The sequence below is a fragment of the Centroberyx affinis genome, unplaced genomic scaffold (genome assembly GCF_046629955.1).
Source record: "Centroberyx affinis isolate AG114_WGS23_722 - 3 ecotype Tasmania unplaced genomic scaffold, CSIRO-AGI_Caff_v1 ptg002953l_1, whole genome shotgun sequence".
NCBI lineage: Eukaryota > Metazoa > Chordata > Actinopteri > Beryciformes > Berycidae > Centroberyx > Centroberyx affinis.
This window is the reverse complement of record NW_027281068.1, coordinates 258,404-277,831: the sequence shown is the minus strand read 5'-3', so window position 1 is coordinate 277,831 and position 19,428 is coordinate 258,404.

The following is a 19,428-nucleotide window of genomic DNA, read 5'->3' as shown; positions in this document are numbered from 1 at the left end:
CGTGGACACACACCTGACCTAAAGTTTGAACAGAGTTAAATATATCGGTAAGTAAACTTTGCTTTGTTATGTATGCATCACGCACAGCTAAACTGAAAATGCTTGATGGTCTGTTCTGTTTGATTTGACATGTAAAATCCAACTAACGTAAAAAACAAGCTAACGTCAACGTGTTAGCTAGCTACAGCAGCAAAACCTCCGCGTTAGCTCACTGCTTTCATTTGCTCAGCTACTAATCCTGCTATAATGTATGACAAATGACAGGTACAAAGTTAAGCCAATTTGCCAGCTTGTGAGACCGCGTTTTGCTTTGGTGTGTGGAAAAGATGCTGAGTCTCCTCTGCTAAGATAGCGTGGGTAGTGGGGCATCTCAAACTCTCAGTTAAAGCGCCCCTCTCCGGGCTGAAACCTCCTTGAACCAACCTGTTGGCACACTTTGTTATGCACTTCTGTGGCACCTGCTTGATAAATGTTCATCACCTTTTGGAAATGGCTGCCGTGTGCCACTGTTTTAGCCCAGAAGATAACAGGTCAGCCTCTTGGTGACAATAAAATAAAAAGGTCTGTTTTTTTTGAAGATGCATTCACTTAACTCTTGTCTGCTTTGCAGTATTTACAGTAGTTGCTATGCAGAAGGAAACGGTTCATTCACGTCTCTATTTCTTGCTGACAATGCTGGTTAATGCGTGAACTGTAATTATTTGTTTTCACCCTCTAGTGAGCATTGAAGCTGTGTAGGCAGCAATTTGTTAACTTCAAATGCTTTGTTTTTTCTTAGTTTTATTGAGACCACAGTACATAGAGTAGCCTGTTATGAAGAACTAGGCCAGGCTATCCCTTGGTTCAGCATAGCTAGCAAAATGAAACGATAGTGGAATTAATGATAATAATGCCAATAAAAAGGACAGCTATATTTATATATACATCTTATTTATGTATACAACTTTTCACAGCAAATTTACAAAATGCTGTAAAATTGAACAAAACAAACATATTGTAACACAATCAGCCAGAATAAAGGGAAGACTGATGGCTCTATCAATGCCATCTTGGCAGAGCAGAAATAGCATGTAATGACTATACAGTGGTAATATCATAACAATACAAATAAAGATAAAATATAAAGTGATAGATCATTTGCGTTAAGATATCTTATGCTGACATCTTAAGGCCCTCCAGCTTGCACCGCAGCCATTGAGTGGCAAGGAAGTGTCATCAAAGAAGACAAGTAGCCAGCTAGTAAGAGTCACATCTAGTTCTGTGGTATCTTGTTAAATGCATGTTAGCAAGCTAACCAGCTGGCTGATCTTGCTGAATGCATTGCTGCATGATGTTCACTAGTCTACCTACACACAGAAAGAACACTTGGAGTATAGGCTGTAGCATAACTTTTAAATACGCAAACTACAACAGTTCCTAAACCTGCTTTTAGTACAGTAGTTGTCTTGATCAGATAGGGGTTTGTGAGAAAGATGAGTGTCACATTAACTGCTAAGCCTAAATGTAGGTTACCCACTGCAGGTGTTTAATGTGTCCTGAGGGAAATTGTGGTGACTGCTAGGTGGTTGACAGACAGACTAGTATCAGCATTCTTCATATGCCCCATTCTGTTATCAGTCGTCTGTAGCATATTTCTGCTCCTCTTCTCATCCTGTCTACGACACAGGCTCACTATCGGCTTGACACCAGGCAGATAGAGATGTGACAGAGACAGATCAGTTATAAAGCCATGACTGATTACCTTTTCATTATCTGCTTGTTTAGTGACATTTTTTCTTTTGCCGGAAAAAAACATTCACACCATTCAGGGTTATGCAAGATTAAATGTGTGTGATCTGCCACCAGATCTTTGGCATAGTTTGGTTATTCTGTTGTTTGTGAATATACCCTTTAGTATTCCATGCATACATTCACATGCACACAGCAGTTAAAAGGGAACACCAGTCAGTTGAAGAGGTCGGGCATGTTATTCCTATGGTGGCGGCCTATCTACCATAGGAATGTCAGTCAAACTCTTGCCTAATTTCAGAAACTATGAGTCAAGTCGGTAATATCATGCAGATGCAAAATATAGAGCTGCTCCATAGATGATAAAAAGGAGACCAATTTTGTAAACCCACTGAATGTTAGAGATTGTATACTAGGGCTGTCCCGAATACCATTTTTTGGGCTTCGGAGCTTCGGTAGTAATCAACAGCGAATATTCGAAGCTTCGGCCGCAGCGGGGGGGGGGGGGGGGGGGGGGGTTAAGAGTCACGCACCTTCAAACTGCTTGGCTTTCCATACACGGGTAACAGTTCACCCGACAAAGTTCACACATAGTCACAGTTCCTCCTCACAAAAACACAGCGCTGAAAACATACTTAACATACATATAACTTCAATTGAGAGAGAGAGAGAGAGAGAGAGAGAGAGAGAGAGAGAGAGAGAGATGGTCGAGCTAGAGAGAGAGAGAGATGGTCGAGCGAGCTAGAGAGAGAGAGAGAGAGATGGTCGAGCGAGCTAGAGAGAGAGAGAGAGAGAGAGAGATGGTCGAGCGAGCTAGAAAGTGAATGAAGAGAGGGAGCGGTAATAGCGAGAAAGCCGTTGAATCAGAGAATTAAAACGTTATTTTCTGATTGTTTCACAGCGGTTACGTTCTAAAGCGCAGAGAGAGAGAGAGGGAGAGCCCCGTATCAAAATACCAGTAGCCTACCTTAGAAAAAAAGATTAAAAAAAAAAAAGATCAATGGAGAAATGTCTTGCTGCTGCTTCTCCTGAGTTTTGTTCAGCAAATTTGAAACCGATCGCTTGAATTTCAGGTCGTACTTTTTTCTCTGTGCCACCATGGCGATCAGCAAATGTGACTGACATGTGAATGAAAGTAAAAAAAAAAAGAAACTGCTTCGTAGCGTCAATGGCAACCGGTTTACGGATTACATATAAAATTAAATTTAAAAAAACGAATATCCGAATCTCAAAATTGAAAACCGAATACCTACCCAATGAACGAATATCCGAATAGTCGAATATTCGGGTCCAGCCCTATTGTATACCCAGATTACCTTTTTTCTATTGTACTGTTATCAGTTTTGACTCAGAAAATGTAGGCTACCCTTATTCGCAGAAAATTTCCCTGGGTGCTTTCACAGTCAGCCTTTCTAGATTGAACATCTTGATGCCATCAAAGGTTCAGGCCTTAGTTCTCACGTTTCTGACTTTGGGAGAACACAGTTTATGTTCACAAATATTTAGTGAACTAGACCATCAGAATAACTTAAGAACTCTGCTGTAAACACAGGGAAGAGGAATTCCCCTCTAATCACTAGTTAAAACACGATTCATATAGCCATAGTTCATTCTGCAGCCAATCTGCGTCATCATCATCATCACTGTAATCTATGGTCTCTTGTTAAAATAGTTCAGTAAGCTTAGAGAGCCCAGTCTGGTATAATAGAGTGGTTCCCCTCACTTTACTTGAGGTTGCTATTGTAATGGAAGCAGCTGGTCATTGAAGCAGTAGCTGGGCTTAATGGCTTATACAAAAAGTTGGCAAGTGTTCCATGCAAGTTCAGAGTTTTTTGTGTAGGTGGTGTAATATCTTGCTTGCAAAGGAATTTTTAAATGTCATGGCTACAGGACATAGCTGACCCTACTGTGCCCTTTCGTTGGATTTCGGAATTGCTAAAGTGGACCTTTGATCCAGGCCTAGGCATGATAGATGAGGACTAGATTAACGCGTCATAAACTTTGTTTAGAGGCAATCACTTCTTTTTTTTTTTTTTTTTGCGTTCTTGCCTTTATTGGATAGGTCACAGTAGAGAAAGACAAGAAACATTGGGGTAGAGAAAGAGAGGGATGACATGCAACAAAGGTCCTAGTCTGGATTCAGCCCCAGGACGTTGCACTTACATGGTACGTGCCTCAGCCAGCTGAGCCACCAGGACGCCCCGAGGCAATCACTTCTACAGAGCGCTGCACTGATTGCTACAAGGCTGTGTCTTTGCATCAAATCATGAATTATAAGTTGCAAACGCTTTTTCTGTCAGTGCTTGTGCTAAGAATATGTGCATGCGCATGCACACACACACACACACACACACATAAACATAATTCCAACTCTGTTTTATGCAGTGACTCGTAAGGGGCCCAGATGGCGTGTAAGGCAGAACAATATTCTGCTCCTGTACTAGTTTATGGGTGAACTGGGTAGAAATGCTGACCGGAGCAGGAACTGGCTTACGCCGGGGGAAGTCAGTGTCTCGCTCACCAGAAAACTGAAGAATACTGTAATTATGGAAGTATGTTCAGTCTGTATTATCTCACCTCCTGCTCCTGATCAGGGTGCCTGTATAATTGAACAAATTTTGTGGGAGTCAAGACTTTGCTTTCCATATGATTATTAATTTTGCAAAAAAAAAAGCCTGTGCTTGCAATTTCTTTTCCAATGAGGCGAGACCAATAAGGACGGAATATTTCTTGGATAACTCGACAAAGATATAGACTGCTAAGTACTGTAGATGAGTGTTAATGCAGGGCTTCAGACTGATTTTTTTTTACACTGGTGGCACTGGCTCCATCAACATTTAGCAGTAGTCGATGCAGGGCTCTACGCTAACTTTTTTCCCAAGGAGTACATGTGCTCCTAAATGAAAAAATTTAGGAGCACACAAAGAAATTTAGGAGCACAGTGAAAAATGTTCAAGTAACACAGAGTTTATTAACAAACAATTTATTACATTCATATTTATACTGCGCGACCATAGAGATATAACCATAGAGATATAACACTAGTGTTATATCTCTATGGATATAACACTAGAGGGGACATGTCATAGAGATGTTTTCAATCATAAAGATTATCTTCTGGAAGTATTTTAATGGTGCATTTACTTTACAGAAACTATGAATCCTATTTTCAAGAAGACTTTATAATTCTCAGATTTCTTTGGTACTCTTTGGTACTGAGTAGTTGTATTAAGAGTATATATGAAAATCTGCTTATTTTTAATCCCCCAAATGATCTGTTGTTGTAGCAATAGACAGATTTTTTTTTTTTACTTTATTGGAATGACATCTTAGCCTACTATTAAGACTATAATCCATAAAGAAATAATTTCTATAGATGCCACCATGTAAACAAGTAGGCTACTACAGTAAAAACAAACATATCTACACTTGAATCAACTTAAAATGCACAGTAGCCTATACAGATATGCAAAAGAATGTATGTCCTCTCTGTCTGCCACCACACGCCACTATGTGTCACTTCCATCATTAAGGTGCGTCTTGGCGGAAATAGCCTGCAGTTAATTAAAAAAAAAATTGCTGCATTTTCAGCAGCGGTGCCGCTACTGAGTACTATACAAATATTATAGAAAACACTATAGAACGTTTAGCTTGGCGGGTCGCGACTTTACTGTGGCGACCTGCCACAGTAGAATATAAACACTGGTTGGACATAATGCTGAATGATGTGTGCTGATTGTTCTCAGAAACAACATGTTTGTATGGCAGCAGAGAGCTAGCCAACGAACATACAGCTGAAATGTAAGGATTGCATTTTACAGCTAACTAGCTAACACATACAGTTACAAACTGTTTCAAATAGAACTCCAGTCTGTTGGCTACTACTAGCTGGAAATGTTGTGTTTTAAGTTGTGTCAGTTAAATTTCTACGAAAGCCTCGTTAGTTGAACTTTGCGAATCCCCCTCGCCGGATTCCTCTTTCTCCTCGTCTCTTTTTCGCTCACAATAAAAATTAATGGGCTTCATTTTTAGCAATGTCTGCCCGTTAACTTATAGCCTATCGTACCAATACTTTTTTCCAGTGTTGTTCATCTTTCTCTCACTTGACACCGAATTCGTCATCACAGAAAACTCTACTGTGGTTGGCGCATTGCGGCTTGTGGAATGTGGGACTTGTAGTTTTTGAACGATTAGCGGGGGGGAAAAAAAGATTACGGTAGGTTGTAATCTTTACTCGCACACTGTGCTCGTAAATTATTTTTCTGGTTCGCACATATCTATTTTTAGGGGCAAATGCGAGTGAAATACTCGCACTGTCGAGCCCTGTGATGACACCAGCATATTTGGTGGCACCAATGTTTTTCTGCAGACTGCTTCACACAGTAATTAATGTGTTGGTGTGTAATGTGTTATGTCTGTTTAAATGTCACCTATTGCAATTCATGTTGTTGTGCCTAGAATGTGTCATTGTGCTGTATCAAATGGATAAATGTAGAAAATGTCCTATAAAAGGTAATGAAGTAGGTCATATTGAGCAGCTCCATTCATGTCCTTGTCATGCCAGATTTTGGTTTGCCATTAGTCAGTGCTGAAGGGTTTAAAAAAAAAAAAGTCTCTGACAACCAAGGCAGAGTTAGTCAGCCTTATGACAGTCCTGAAAAACTCCTTTCACTAACAACCAAACCAGCTGACACTAACTAATGGGCTGGCCAAATATCTGTCTTAGAGTAATTAATAGGGAAGCAAGTTAGGCATTAGGCATGGTGTCCCGTGAACCACGCCAGTGAAGTGAAACATATTTAATTTAATGATTTTATGCTTTAGGTTGTGTAGGCTGATACATCGGTTTACTGCAACTTATTAATCTAGTTGGCAATGCAGGCTTGAATGTGCGATTGCACCCATAAGGTAGTTTGTAAAGAATGTGAGTACCTACTAAGACCAATGAGTTTTAGGCAAGAGTAGTGACAACCCCTCTGAATGGGGTAGACAGGAACAGACTTCTAACTGTTTTGTCATTCTAAAATTGACTTTTGCTTTAATAGCACAAAATGGCCTAAATGCTTGAGAAAACACAAGGCATTGCTTTAGTATTTGGGTCATTCCGTGTCAACTCAACCAGAGCTCTGCGGCTTGAACTTTTGATTTTGATAATTTTTCTCCTGGTGGAAGATATACATAAATGATGAAGAAAGCCCAAATATTAAAGCTTACTGATCATTATTCACTGAATTTCCCCCAATTTTAGTTGTTTTAAGTAGCAGCTCCACTATTTTTCCTTTACAGAGAAACTTGTAGACTACAAGATTCTGGCAGTTTCAGCTCTTGATTTTGTGATGTGTGCCTATGGCAGCAGCCGAAAAACAGAAAAAACACATGAGTGAGTGATTTTTCTGAAAGTTTAAATATCAGTCACTCCAAAAGTATCAAAGATACCTAAATATCCTTTTCCTTCCTGGTTTGAAATATCTCAGTGTCTATGCATTTGCAGGGCCCTGGGTGTTTTTTTTCTCTTAGACCTGTGAATATAGCTCCAGAGTTAAGTAGTCAAATTTGACATGTTTTCAAAGGTCAAAAACCAACTGTGTGACACATGGTAGGAGGTTCTGAAGTAAAAATAATATAAATATTTGGAAATTGATCTTTTTCCTTCATTAAAACAAATAGGGCAAATATGACAAAAACAGTATATGTTTTGGAAGGTCAGAAATACACTACACTGGCAATGTGTGACAAACCAATACATTCATTGTTGTGCAGAGGGCCTGTAAATTGAATTAAGAACTGTTCCTCTCATGAAATTCACGGCTGGGGGCAGACAGCGGCAAAGTCAGGTCACTCACTCATGGACGGTTTGCAGGATCCTGTGCTTCGTCAGATGGCCTCTAGAGGGCGTGCCATGGGTTCTGCACCGGATCTGTGCTTGTTTTTTGTCACATTTCCCCAATTTTTTTTATTTTTTTTTTTAAGATTTATTTTTGGCATTTTATGCTTTATTTGAGAGATATAGTGAGAGAGAGACAGGAAGGCATGGGAGAGAGAGCGAGGGGAGGACACGCAGCAAAGGACCACGGGCTGGACCCGAACCCGGGTCGCTGCAGGAAGGACCGAGCCTTAGAGTACGCGCCCTACTCGGTGAGCCACCGGGGCGCCCCCCCTAATTTTGTTTTAATGAAGGAAAAATATACATTTCCAAATTTTATATTATTTTTTACTTTAGAACCTCTTCTTTATGAACACAAAAGACTGGCTTCCTACCATGTGTCACAAAGTTGGTTTTTGACTAGTCAAATTTGACTACTTAATTCTGGAGCTATATTCACAGGTCGTTATCTAAGAGAATAAACCACCCAGGTCCTTGCAAATGCATAGACACCAAGATATTTTTATTTTAAACCAGGAAGTAAAGGGATATTGAGGTATCTTTGATAAATTTGTAGTGATTAACATCTAAACTCTTAAAAAAAACACTTGCAATGTTTTTTTTTTTTTCATTTTTCAGCTACTGCCATAGGCACACATCACAAAACCAAGTGCTGAAACTGCCAGAATCTTGTACTCTACCTCCAAGTCTCTCTTTAAAAGAAAAATAGTGGAGCTGCTACCTTTCTCAGTGTCGCTTTTAGACCCCTAAACTTGCTCCAAATCACAGGTGAAAATTATCGTTTTGACCGTTTTACAAAATTGGGGGGAAACTCAGTAAATAATGATCAGTGAGCTTTAATAATTGGGCTTTCTTCATCATTTATGTTTATACCATGGTCTGGGTGAATACTCAATTCTGATTGGCTGCAGGGTGTCCATTAATTCCTGATAATGGACACCTACTAAGTAGTTCCAGTGAAACTGTCTGTTCACCATTCTAAATTAATGCGCTGGCTACTAGTATCAGCCTGTATCTAAAATGAGTAACCATAGCAACAGGGACGCAGTCAAAGCCTCCATTTACAATTTATATGTTCGTGAAAATCTTATATATTTCTTTTTGATATTGATTTGGGGAAAATGACATGGCTGGATAGCTAGCTAGTCTTGTTGTTAAACATACTGTTAAATTATATTTACTGTTTGTCAACCGTACGCAATGTTATTGACTTTGAGCAGACTAGAAATATCTCCCGTTGCCAAGTCGTATCTAAGGTTCGTCCTATTTACTGGAATAGTGAACAATGTTTCCATTGCATAAGAACCTTATGGGATGGTAATGATTGTTCCAGGTATTAGTCAAACCCTCAGGTGAAGCCGAGTTGTGGCTTGTGAAAAACTTTAGATTTTGATTACAAAACGCATGAAAATATAAATGAATGATCTTACTTTTTTTTCTTTGGCAAGTGACCATGGTATAAGCGGGATAATGCCCTTTGAGGTGCCACTCCGCGGAGGCAACCGTCCACCGCTGCTTGTCAGACGGCTCTGGCCTCCCCGTCGTCCATTAATTCCTGATAATGGACACCTCATTGGGCAGTATCCCTTACATATCTTCCACCAGGAGAAAAATTATCAAAATCGAAAGTTCGAGCCGGTGAAGTTTCTGAAATTTGGTTGATTTGACACAGAATGACCCATTTTCCTTTTCTTTGGAAAACTTATAAAAACTTCAGAGTCTAGACTGGGTTTTGCCTCTGGCACTCATGACCAAAGTAAAAATTCAGTGGCACTATCGTAAAAAGCAGCTGCAAAATATGACCAAATAGCCTGTAATGTTATTCAGAACTTTATACATAAAACATCCTAGTTGACCATGATGTTAATTTTTTCACTCTTCCATTCCTTCCTTTGGTTGGAATGAAAATCTGCATACACTCGGCCCTCCATGGCACATGGTTGAATGCCCCTGGTGTACACCATCCCTGCCTGCAATACTTGTCCACTAAGTCTTCATATTTGGCCCTTTTCCGCTCATTGGCCTCCTCCATCCTGTGCTCCTTGGGAATAGTCAACTCAAGCGTGACATCGATGATTCAGACAGCATCACAATATCTGGCCTAAGTGTGGTTCTTGCAATGGTTTCTGGAAATCAAACTTCTCCCAAGGTAAACTTCCAGCTGCTAGTCTTGTGCTTTTCTGAGAAGCTCATCTGTCACGCTCATGTAGGGCTCCGGCTTCTCTCCTGCTTTGATGAAAGCTATGGTCTGCCTTGTTAGACAGATGGGCTTGCACTTGGGTAATGCCTCTGCAGATGGTGTCTGCAGCTTTCAGTGCCTGGTTGAGACGCCAACGATGGCATCCCTCTCTTAGGGATTTTGGGCAACAGCTGAGGATGTACTCTGACATTCCTCTCCTGAGGCACAGGGGGGCATGATGATGGGGTTAGGAACTGAAACCTGATACCATTGAGGAACAGGTTCCAGTGTTTCCAGAACTGACTGGACCGAAACACATTTGCCTTATCCAGTCCCGTTATCTAATTGCTTTTTTGTGTTGTTTTTTCCCTGTCCCTTCTATTTATTTTTTTAAATACAGCATAATAGAGGTCAACCGACAGTGGATTTGTAAAGGCCAATATAATAACAGTATTTTGGACAGGAAAAAAAGGCAATAACCCAGGAGTATTCGACCGTGTGCCATGGAGGCTCCCGAATCTGTAGGTTTTCATTCAAACCAAACACTACTTCAGGTGATTTCACTGATTAGTTCCTCCTCTCTGGCTGAAGGTGTATTAATCAGTGAAAACACCTGGTGTAGTCTTTGGTTGGAATGAAAACCTGCATACTCTTACCCCTCAATGGCAGATGGTTGAATACCCCGCAATAACGGATTAAACGGCCAATATTTATTTTATTTTTATTTTATATTTTTTAACATAGGCTTGCATTAATGCACTGAATGAAATGTAAACTTTGGAATTTATTCACAAATTAAATTGAATATCAAAATAACACCAAGAAAACAAATATATTACATCTAATATGTAGAACAAATAAAATATATTAATCCAAAATAAATGACAACAAAAAATTTGCTTTTAAACTCCCAGATCCCGCTTGTGGGTTTTAGCCTATCTTTTAACATGCTGCCGTAACAGCGTGCTACAGCTCAAATGAAATAATCAAACAGATTCATATAGTATAACAGGGGTATTCAGGGGTGTATGTATATATTTATTGAATTTAATCCAAGTAATTCCTCCATAGGTCACAGCGCGTCAGAGGCTTTCTCATACCAGGGGTTTCTGAGAGTCTGCTGCTGGATGATACCGGATAGCTTGGATTACACACACACTCACACAGTAAGTTTCAGAAAGGCTTTTGTGTTTCATTAAATGACTTTACAGAGATGCATCAATGTAGTATGCCCTACATTCGATCACAGTTCATCTTTGCTTTTTATTTCCTGTTAGATTTCCCGATATGAATTACTTTGTATGACTGCATTTGTGTGTACCTACAAGCGTTGTGCGTAAAATAAATTGCAGTTAATACCTAGCGAAATTGGCTAACAAAGTAGCCTACTATACCATACGAAGCAGCAACATTCACTTCTAATATCGCTCTATCTTTAGGCTACAGTCAATATTTTGAAATGGTGTCGTTTAGCTTTATCAGCAGTTACACATAATCAGGAAATAAGTGATTATTGTGTTGGTCAGCACAAATGAGCAGCTTACTAACTTACTGGTAACTGTTTTTTAAGAAGGAAAGGGGATGAGAGCCACTTGCCACATGGAAGTTAGAGTTTACAGAAATATTGAGGGACAGGCGCTACTACTTTTAGCTCTAAGCACTGCCTTTGAGACTTTCAAATTACCTTGCTAGCCAGCAAAGCTATATGGCATGCTTTCAGTAGAGCAGAGCAGCAGTTGTCACATTAGTGGTCACTTGATTTCACAAATCAGATTTTAATATTGCTATATTACAATCAGGGATTACCATATTAAAATCAGAAGATGAACAGATACGGGAATTGTTAAGGAATTGGATCATTAAGAATCGTTAAGGAATCAACACTGATTTAAAATCGTATCAATTTCCAACCCTATATGATGGTGACTTGCTACGGAAGAGGTTGGACGGGCTGGGAAGAACATAGACTGATTTTATACTGGACACACTGAGGCCTGTCCTGACAGAGCTCATCTAAGAGATCGTACAGTCCATGTGCCTTGCTGCCACATCTTTAACGTTCTGCTGGCATATAATTCCATCAACCCTACTTGTACCTCCTCCTGGACCAGTCAGTTGAGCCTATTTCCTGTAGACCTATCCGTCTGGGGTGTTCACCCCTCCCTCCATTCTTAATATACTTCTGCTGGAACTAGCCATGCTTTAAAAGGGCCTGCTAGTGGAATATTGTGTCATGGAAAATTGCGTTGGACTGATGAGAGGGATGGAGGAGAGAAAAAATGATAAGCTGTGAAACGGTGATATGATGTACCATTGTGCATGAGAGTGAACAATTTCCTCATATCACCAGATGTCTGAACTCTGTCTCTTTTTGTAGCAGTTTCAGCTTGACTGACAGAAATTGCTTTGAAAGGGAAACTCTGACAAAAGTTTTGAGCCTTGAACCCAACATTCATAGTCTTAAGGGGCTATGAAAAACGAGGATCTAAGTAGAGGAGTTCTGGGGATTTTTCAGTTTCTCTTTTAAATAGAAGTAAAACTACAAATATCAAGATTTACCTTGAGCTGAGCACTGTCCTAGTACATGAAGGATGAAAACTCACTCACACATACATGCATGCACACATACGTCTGGGGTGTTTGATTGCTAGCAGAATGTCTTTGTGTGCTTCGAGAGGATTAGTACAATCTAACTGTGCAGATGCAGGTAATTCATAGGGTTCCCGACCCACACTCTACGCTCTCTCTGTTTGTCTCTCTCTCTCTTTCAGCTCTGATAATATTTAGTTCCGGCCTAGAGTTCTTTATTTGGGGCTGCTGCTGACATCTGACACAGCAGTAGAGAAGAGACAGACAGACCAGCGGTATGACTCTTGAAGATTCAGTACAGATCCCCAAGATGATGCAAATGCATGTGGTGGCAATCCTAATCGCTTCACAAACATGGCAGTCTGTCAGTTGTACAGTAGCAGCTGTGATATATTTTGGCAAGGTGAAGACAGACACAAAGACAGAAAATAAGAGACTAAAGACTTAGCCTGGGCTTTTGGAGAGAAACCCAGACAGACAGGCTGGCAGACCCTGGCCAAAATGAGATGCCTGTTAGCCATTTAAGCTGTCTGCAAATACTCATCTCTCTTGCATGCAGCAATTAAAACTTCTACTCATAAAGTACAGGCACAATTTATAGCCTTTTTACGCCCAGCTAGGCATGTCTGAGCTCTATATCACATGTTCCTGCCTGGCACTCATTATAACACCAATACTCCCAGAGAATTGGAGGTTCTTTTTTCAAGCCAGATTTCACTCCAAAACAGCATTCAGTAATCTAATTCAGTTTCTAATTATGTACATGAATAAGGCTACCTCAAAGTTAAAAACAAGAGAGGAATCAAGTGACATTTTCTGCTCCAGTGACAATGAAAAAATGGAAACCAATTTCGTTGACATTGGGACTGTACTCAAGGTGTTTTTCCTGGGAAATGGGTACATTTTCTGCTATTGCACTGTTCGCTCTAATATGAAACAAAGAAATTTGGGATTTAAAGAAAGAAATCTGAAATTGAGTTTGGGAGAGAGTTGATGTTTGTTGTTTACAAATATTTAATCAACTGTGCAAGATCAATGTAGTAACATTTGTCCTGGAGTAACATCTGTGAAATCTGTACTTGGATGGATTTCCCCAACAAATTCTGAGTTAAAATACGGGATGTGGAAGGTGATAAATGAACTTCCACCGTGATGTTCCTTTGTATCATACTAACAGTTGTCTTATGTAGTAGATGTTTGTGAAATTTATGTATTTTTTTATCTCTCTATGTGAATGTTTGTGTGTGCATCCACAGACCCATCTCTAAACTGCATTTTTTATCAAAGGCTTTAGAGAAAGTTTTTAACCACCTGATTTTCCTTTTAAACTGCAACAATCTTTTTGAAAAGTTTCAGTCTGGTTTTAGAGCTCTACATATCACAGAGATAGCACTTCTTAAAGTAACTAATGACCTTCTTTTAACAGCGGATACAGGAGATTGCTCAATTTTAATCCTTTTAGACCTCAGTGTGGCTTTTGATACTGTGGATCACCCAATTTTAATTGAACGCCTTAAGCACTGGGTGGTATCATTCGCCCTGCTCTGGACTGGTTCGTCTCCTACTCTCTATTAAAACAGTCTCCATAACCATAGGCAACTCATCATCTTCTTTAGCATATAACTCACAGAGTTCTCCCTAGAAAGATTTAATACAGTGGTGCTCTGAAAGGGGGGATTTTATTTTCTCTGAACAGATAGTCAGACAAAATGTCAAGCTATTCTCTCTCTCTCTCTCTCTCTCTCTCTCTCTCTCTCTCTCTCTCTCTCTCTCTCTCTCTCTCTCTCTCTCTCTCTCTCTCTCTCTAAACATTGCTCTCACACTCTCTCTCTCTCTCTCTCTCAATAGTGCAATCACAGCTGGGAACGCACTGCAAGATTTAAAATCACCAATTTTGAAAGCACATTGCGTCCCACACATGATGATGGATTTCAGATTAGTTTTTGTCTCTGTGGTAAATATGCTCAAACTAGATGATCAGGCAAAGATGGGGTATAAGATACTTAACGATATAACTGGGATTATCCTGCTGAGTCCTGATACGTCACTGATGTGTGGCCCTCTAGCATTGGAAATTAGCAGTAGCCATAAATGATGTGATGAATTACATGGGAAAATCGTTATCCAATTCTCTATGTACACTGTATCTTTCCCTTAAAAAAAATACAATAAAAAATAAATAAAAATTGCAGGAACTCACGCCATCCAATGTGAATTAATATGCTCATTAATGCAATGTTCAGTTAAGATTTTGGCACATGCCTAATTACAGCCATGATCCATAGGGTAGCATATCCTCTCTATCTGTTTTTCCCTCACACATAGAGCATACTCAAATAGTCATTAAATTCCAACATTGATTCAGGAAGGTGGATTGATGGAGGAACTGAGGTACATTTCATATGAGTTAGTGTCCTGCGGGGCTCTGTAATATGGCTGCTTGCTGCCATGTGCATTGGCTGTAATGCAGGGATACTATAATTTTATTCCCCTCCAGTCTCCATAAATCTGGAGATATACATTCACTTCCTGTGTGCAGAGTCACTGCTAGTATACATTTTTTAGATAAGATATTTCTCTGTTGGACTGTGCTGCTTTTTAGGAGATCTTTTTTTCAGATTTGTACATGATGACTGTGTCCAATGTTTATTTTTTTTATGTTTTATAGACATTTCGGGCATGACCATACACATGATAATAATTTCTATAATAGAATTATGTTTTTTTCCTATCCCATAAATCATCTCGCGAACCCCCCAAAAATTATCTTGCGACTCCCGGGGGGTCCTGTACCCCAGTTTGATAGCCACTCGTTTACACAACTGCTCCTTTTTTTTATCCTGGGTATAATAGTTGTTGGACTTGGAATTGTTCCACTTGAAGGTCATGTACTCATACAGATCTAATGCTGTTCATTTTCTACCTTTTTTGAGGCAGTATGTGGTTGCTTTTGTTGAAAAGAACATTCTATAAAAACCCTCTTCCTGATGTGTGGGTTGAGGTTAGGCAAATGAAAGGAGTGAGCGATGAAATTGAGAGAAATTGAGAGCACTGCTGAGGCCTAATGTAATGTTTTTAAGCTCTAACAGGATCAGAGGTATCATGTCATTTCACCCTCTGATGGAGAGGAGAGGAAAAGAGCCTGTATGTGCATCATGTTGGTACAAGAGCTAATCCACATTTCAAGTGCCTGCATGTGTGCAAGGGTGTCTAGAAACGCTTGTCTTGCTCAAAGTCCATTTGGAGGTAAATGTGGTTGAGAGAATAAATTGAGTTTATAAAAGTAGTGTCCATGTGCATTGGTCTGCTGTAAGCATGTGTTGGAAGTAGAATGCAATGCTCACGCAAGCGTCAGTGAGTGTGGATACATGCGTCATATATAGAGAAGGGTTTGTTCGCTGCAATCAAATGAGCACTGAGTCAGAGGTGTTCACTCCTTCCCCTCGCATCCCTCTCATCCCTCTCATCCCTCTCATCCCTCTCATTTGTCTTTGCTCTCTGCATTGATGTCTCCCCCATTACCTCTGATTTGGCTTGTCTGGTTGTGAATACCCAATCATGCTGAAGATCCTACACTTTTTATTCCTTGAAGGCTGTATCCTCCTCCCTCCCCTTTCCTCTCAGCTACTTTCCGTTAGGGTGACACGTATTCCTGGCCTGCCGGGATAAAATGCGCCATTCCTTATGCCTACAGACACTTCATGTCAAAACAGAATAAGCCCATATGTCATGTCATTTTTTTTCTCATACACTCTGGGGCTTTCTCTATCTCTCTTGTTCTTTCGCTCTGTCTCACACACACACACACACGCGCACACACACACACACACAGGCAACAGGTGTTTGTGTGCTCGTAGCAAATTAAAAGTAAAGTGCTTTCTTTCTCCCCATGAGAGTAGACAGATGAGTAGACAAATACCCTTGTTTTTTTATATTCCCTTCTCAGAGATTTCAGAATTAATTCTTTGATATTGTTTTTTCAGTTCACTGAAACAATCCACAACTTCAGGCACTCAAATTTTTCTCTTTTCTATTTTTTTTTTTATCAGTTCAGACAGCACTGAATGTCTAGCCTGCAGTAGCCCTCATCAGAGCAAACCCCGCTGCTGTTGAACAAGGTAGGACAAACATATGCTTGTTGTCACCAACACTGCACAACAAAATGTAGAATGAGCTCTGTGTGTCTTTGTCTGTATGCTTGTATGTATGTGTGTGTGTGTGTGTGTGTGCATGTGTGTCCATGCATGCACACATTCTGTTTAATCCCCATCAGTGCATGTACTGGGGGCTTCACTGCCCTTGGGGTTGTTCTCAAGGCCTTGGTCGGGGGTCCACAGCGGTTCTATGGAAAATGTACTGAATAAGTCACTTAGTTGCTATGTTACAAGTGACCATAGCAACAGTACATCGTCATCAGTATCAGAGAGGTTTTTCTGTATCCTGTGAAAAACATCCTCTGAATTTTAAGTGTGGCCCGCTGAACTGTGTATGTTGATGTGTGTGTGTAGGTATGGGTGTGTAGAGAAAAATGCAAGGAGAAAAGTTGAGTGAGATTTTGATAATAGATTAAATATTGCTATATATAAAATGTACAAAAGAAAGATTATGATACTTCATCACAGTGATAGAAAAAGAAATATGGCCATCCTTACTCCGGTGAACCTGGTCAGGAATAACTTGTACATTAAAGGGTAACTTCGGTATTTTTCAACCTGGACCCTATTTTCCCAACTGCGGGTGTCTAAGTAACTAATGGGGACAACAATTTTTGAAATTGGTCCAGTATTGAGCGAGATCGCTTCAGCCGGCGGCCGCGAAACGGGCTGCAGTGTAATCCGACGGGGCAAATGCGAACCGTCAATGTACGTCCACTAAAAGTGCTTGTTTTGCCACTGTCAGGCTCAGATTGTTATTATAAGTGTCTGACAACATTATGGAAAGGACCCGATACAGAAATGAAATGCACTTGAAATTGTTGTCCCCATTAGTTACTTAGACACACGCAGTCGGGAAAATAGGGTCCAGGTTGAAAAATACCGAAGTTACCCTTTAAGTATCTCTTTCTTTCTATCTCTCTGTCAATCTGTTTCTGTCCACTATTTTCTAAATAGAACTACACTACAAACGTTGCACAGAGGATTTGAATGCAGCCCTAGTTTTCTGAGTTTTTTCAAACCAACTGGGATATAGCCTATTTGATTTGCATGTGATTCTTTTGAAGTGGTGTGCCTTGCGAGTGCCTTGTGTCGAGGGAACTGTAGCAGTGATGGATGGTATCTGTTGGGCAATGATTGCATCTGTCTCCCTCTACATGAGTGCTCTTGAGGGAATTGTGTGGTTAGTCCATGTATGTGTGTTCGTTTGCGAGTGCCAAGGCTGCAATGGTTCTCAAAACTCAGAGTTCGGTGTTAATCTTGGCATTGCCACAGTGTAGTGTGTTATTGCTTTTTGCCTTTCAAATTCACAAATAGATTCTTTTGTTGTCGAGGAAATTAGGCCTATAGTCTCACACGTTTCAGATTTTGTGGAAGCGATCAAGTGTGCTCCATGAGGTTAGAGTAGCGAGCTGGGTGGGAAAACTAGGCGATGATGGCGGTCTGGCGGCCTGACAAGGGTCTGGCGGCATGCTCCTTTGGGGATAAATTTTCAGTACAAGCTCAGTTTTAATGAGCTTGTACTCGCACATCACAAAGGGCTTTGTTCGTCTTGAAGTGTTGAAGGAACTGTGAAGGAGGATCTATCAGTACAAGTGATTTGGAATACTACAGCTGTTTTCATAGATATTATTTTTCCAGCAAATGCTAGATTTCTGTCATTTTAGACCTGAAATTGAGACTTGCGTGATTCATGAAAATCCACAAAAAAATGGGTGGGGGGTCTCAAAGTGGGGGCTAGGTAGACTTCTTAACACTTCTGACTCTGTATAACACTGCATCTCTTAACACTGAATTTAACGGAGGGTGGGACGTCTATGTGATGACTACTCATGCCTCCTTTTTGGTGCATATGGCACCTGCTAATTGGATAAATCTCATCTCATCAACATCAACCATCAACTGTGCACTGGCACATGATTTTTCCCACGGCGCAGGGGCCGAGGGCATCACGAGGCAAATTCAGCTCATGCATGCTCATGAGTCAGTCAATCAGTCAGTCAGGTAACGCTTAGTGAGATGCCGCTCTAGATGCCCTCTAGATGGCCTCTACAGGGCCTCTTTGACTATGGCTAAATGACACATTCAGTCCCACTCTCACACACAGAGCCACCCTCTTCGCAGTCAATTTACAGACATCAACATCTTTTACTGTCCTGCAAACCTTAACGGTAGGTAATGTTATTACCTGTGGTATGTGACATTGGTGGAATAGGTCATTTAACCGATAAACCTGTCGCACTAGCCGAGCATTGCTCCCACACACAGAAAGCCCCACTCTCTGCCGTTAATTTAAATACATCCACGTCTTCTGTTGCCCTATAAACTTTAACGTTAGGTAACACTATTACCTGTGGTATTTAAGTGACGTTAGTGGAATGATTTACCTGATAACCGTGTCGTAATGCTTCAGTGCATTGAATTGAATTGAACACGCGCCATGGGTCTGTACAGGATCTGTGCTTGTTTTCTACCTCAGCCTCCGTCTAACTAAATGTAAGATTTGACATATCTTCCAAAGTTGTGTAATAAGTGTTGGCTTCTCTCATTTGTTAGTCTTTGCTATACTTTTAAATCACAATGTTGGTCTATTAGCTAGCTAGACTAACTTTATCTAGGTAACAAAGTTACGTTATGGGGGAAACAACGACTTTTTAAACATTTTTGATTAGAAATATTAAAGCTGTTGTAGGCAACTTTAGAGAAATGAGCAAAAATGTGAAAATATATAACAAAAAAATCCACGCCCTCCTTCTCTGCTCCCTTGCTCCCTCCCTCCCTCCCATAACTCCTCCCTCCAAATGAGGCTCGGACACGTGCATTGGGGGTGGGGGTAGGGTGGGTATATAATACCAACCTTTTTTTTAATACAATCATAGTATTACAAATGAAAT